The sequence below is a fragment of the Solanum dulcamara genome, chromosome 11 (genome assembly GCF_947179165.1).
Source record: "Solanum dulcamara chromosome 11, daSolDulc1.2, whole genome shotgun sequence".
In the NCBI taxonomy this organism is placed as follows: Eukaryota; Viridiplantae; Streptophyta; class Magnoliopsida; order Solanales; family Solanaceae; genus Solanum; species Solanum dulcamara.
In genome coordinates, this window is record NC_077247.1 from 20,909,089 (window position 1) to 20,913,388 (window position 4,300).

A 4,300-nucleotide genomic window follows, 5' to 3' on the forward strand; every position below is an offset into this window, starting at 1 on the left:
ATATCCTTTGGTTGTAGAATTCAATGAAGTAACCAACTCCACGAGCATGCCCAGCCTCAATTGCATTGAAATCTCATGAAAAGATATACCCCTAATCCAGTTTGCAGACGCAATTGAGCTGAATCCTAATGAAATTGCTATAATTCATCATGAACACATAGGGCCAAAAGCTCATTATGGACTCAAGAAATCAATTTATTGAAGTTCAACAGATCTACATTGACAAACAAACACTGATCAAAGCACTACGACAACATTCAGTGCAGTAAAATTTTGAATATCCAACTCAAAAATCTTGTAAAAGAAGGTATGCTTCACTGAAAACACCTACCTCTTTAATAATTTATTGCTTGATACCATCAAAGTATATATATACTTCAATGGTATCAATGAGCAATTTCAGTGAAAATACCACTCGTTTGCTCCTTGAAACTATTAAAGTATATATATATATATATATATATATATATATATATATATATTTTGATGGTATCAAGGAGTTGTTTCGGTGAAAATACCACTCGTTTGCTCCTTGATACTATTAGAGTATTTACATACTCTGATGACATCAAAGAGCAACATGTAATCCCTCAATCAAAAACTGCTCAATTAGTTCTTGATACTATCATGGTATATATATACTCTTATGGTATCAAGTGTGAAGACATATCTCTTCACTGAGAATACTACTCATTTACTCATTGATACCATAAGAGTATATTATACTCTGATGGCATCAGAGAGGAGCATGTAATCCCTCAGTCAAAAATTGCTCAATTAGTTCTTGATACTATCATGATATATATATACTCTTATGGTATCATATATATATATACATATATAAAGGAAGCAGCAGTTTCGGTAAAACACTACCTCATTTTTCTCCTTGATACCATTACAGTATATTAATAATGTAGCATATAGCATTCATTTATTGTTCTAGAAGTGATATCATACACCATCCGTCTTATGGAAGGTATGCTATTATTTGTATAAATGACACATGTGGTTGGACACTTAGAGCAAGAAGCATCAAAAGATCGAATCTTTTTAGAGTAACAGAGTTTAAGGATGTCCACACCTGCCCCATACATGAGAGATCTTGTGCAGACACATATGCCACTATGATGTTTTTAAGTAGCATCACCCAACAAAAAATTATTGATCCAAAAATAGTGTACACACCAATAGATATCCAACGCAATTTCAAAAATGCATACGACATCAATTTGACATATATGCAAGCATGGCGGGCAAAGGAAAGGGCAATTCAAAATATAAGAGGCAACCCAAAAGATGCATATGCACAATTACCAACATATTTATACAAGTTGCAATATGCAAACCCAGGAACAGTTAAAAGACTACACACCGAGCAGAATGGCTCTTTCTTATACCTTTTCATAGCATTAAATGCGCCAACTCAAGGGTGGAGGTTTTGCAAACCTACTATGGTAGTTGATGGAACATTCCTAAAGGCAACATATAGAGGTACTGTCACACAAGATGCACAAGGTAATCTATGCTCATATATTACACGTTTTCTTTCTGCTATAATTTATGATACCCATATAGTATCAATATACCCCAGGGTATCATGGCCAATTATTTCTCATATTTATCAAGTGGCGCCATCCTTTTTCAGGCCAAACTATACCAATTGCTTATGGTATAGTTGATTCAGAAAATGATGTGTCTTGGCATTGGTTTTTCAGATAATTGAATGAGGTATATCCAGAGATGGAGGGAATGTGCATAGTGTCAGATAGGCATGAGAGAATAGCAAAAGGAGTTGTACTAATCTATCCAACAATTCCGCACTATGTGTATGTTTCATTTGTGGAACAATATGGAGGGAAATTTTAAAAAGAGTGCAAAACATGATAAACACATATACTTTGCACTAGCAAGAGCATTCACTATCCAAGAAATGAACACACTCTTTAGACAACTAGATGGCATTGATCAAAGAGTCAAACCATACTTACAAGATATTGGTTATCACAAGTGGACCCGCTCACATTGAACAACCAATCGAACAACAGCAATGATGTCAAACATAGTAGAGCTAGTCAATGCAGCAAACAGACATGCAAGAGATCTCCTAGTTATAGATCTACTTGACTTTATGACCACAATGGTATAAAAATGGAATTACAAAAATGGTACTGCTACAAAGTTGTCAAATACAACATTGGTCGACATGTATGAGATATTGTTGAATGAAGCTGGCAAAGAATCACAAATGATGAAGGCCAGATATTTAACCAATACTTTACTGTCAAAACTGCTTATTCTAGTTTTACAATCATATACTAATTTACTTTTTTCATCAAAAACACAAAACACAGGTTGTCCCTTCAACTCAATAAGTCTATATAGTGAAAGATGGTAAAGTCAAACACATTGTCTGTCTACAAAAAAAAAGACATGCACATGTAGAAAGTTTCAAATAGATGAATTTTCATGTGCCCGTACAATGGCAGTTTTGAGCAAAAACCACCTCCCACAATATACACATTGCTCTCCTTACTACACCAGGAAGTTTTTGATTAAAATATATGAGGCAGCAGTGCATCCTCTCCCAGATACCAGTATGTGCCCCATTCCCGATGAAGTGTCTTCACTAGTAGTCCTCCAACCAAATGTCAAAATCAAAATAGGAAGGCCTAGGAAAACAAGAGTAAAAGGAAGTTCTGAATATACAACAACAGTAACATGCAGCAAGTGTGGGGGACAAGAACATAACCGAAGAACTTGTGATAGAATTCCAAAAAAACAATGAAATACTATAATTGTTGATATACTCAGATAAAGAAACATTGAAATACTATAATGTGTTGCTTAACCCAGACGTTACAAACACTTTCTTCTATTTTTTTTGCTTATATTTTCTCATAGTGACATGATAATATAAGTTCGTATTTTGGTACTATTAAATGTTTAATTGTTATCTTACTTTGATTGTTATAGCAAGGTAAGGAGTAATAAAAGAAAGTTTGGCACCAAGATCAAGTAAAGCATAAGCCCCAATGCCAAAGTCCCACAATATAACCTTAATCACTTAATCACTTCGAGAGAATCCTCAACGTCTTGTCTAGCTTGGAGGGCATAGAACCTATTTTGGCGTAGGCCGCCATCGTGTGGAGCTTGTCCCTATTGAGTAGCTTGCCCTTAAAAACGTCCTTCTCTCCCCTTGTTTGAAAATTTTGGGCATTTGAAGACCTTGTGCCCCACTTCACTGCATCCAACAAGCACCCATACCAACCAAACATTTACCTCCATGATTTCTCCTATACTTGGAACACTTAGGAATAGAAGACCCACTAACACCACCACCGGGTTTGGATTGAGAAAACCCATATTCAAATAGATCCCTCTTTGACTCCATCTCCTTCCTAGAAGCCACTAGAAAGTCCCTCTTCTTATGCCCACTCTTGCCACACCAGTAGCAACCTTTTATATTGGCCAAACACTCTCTTAAATGATTCTTACTAAACTAGTAGCAGAAGAAGTAGGATTTTTCCTTTCCATCACTCTTCCTCATATTCGAGCCGGATGTTTCCCCTTTTGACATCTTCTGACAACCAAAGTCATTCCTTCTCCTAACATTCCCTTTGCTCACCAATTTCCTTTTCTTCGCATTCGTGCCCATAGGAGTTACTATTGCTATTCAATTGAGCAGTCACAACTCGAGCCAATAACAGAAGGTCATAACGAAACTCCACATTAGAGATATTGGCACTTGTGGATGGATTAACTGGAGTGGAAGGGCTACCGGCTTGATCAATCTTGTTATATTCCGTATTTTTGCATCTTGGACTATTCGTAAGCTAATGGACATAAATTCAAGTACTTTTAATTTCGAATTTTAAAATAACATTAATTGTTTGTAAATGAAAATTTATATGGATAATATATGTGAAATTAAACACAACTCAAGAAGGACCCTTGAGCCAATTCAAAGTGGAAGCCATCAAAAAGTTTTTTAAGTCACGTTTTCGGGTGATCTGACTTTAGGAGGCCATAACCCCTTTAGCATTTGAGAATTTGGGAAAACTCTAAAAATGAAAGTTGTATATAATTGAAATAGCTTTCCAACCATAGGTCGTGGGTTAGAATGTGATATCATAATAAGAAGATATGGACGTTTTAAGTCTGATAGGCAGAATTAAATAGTGAATTCGGCCCATCCCAATTCAACCTCGGGTCAGGCCCAATACCTACGCCATTAAATCAAATTTTTCAGCTTTTCCTTCGGCTTTTAGACCAAAATATGTCCAAAAATTTCCAGAGAGAG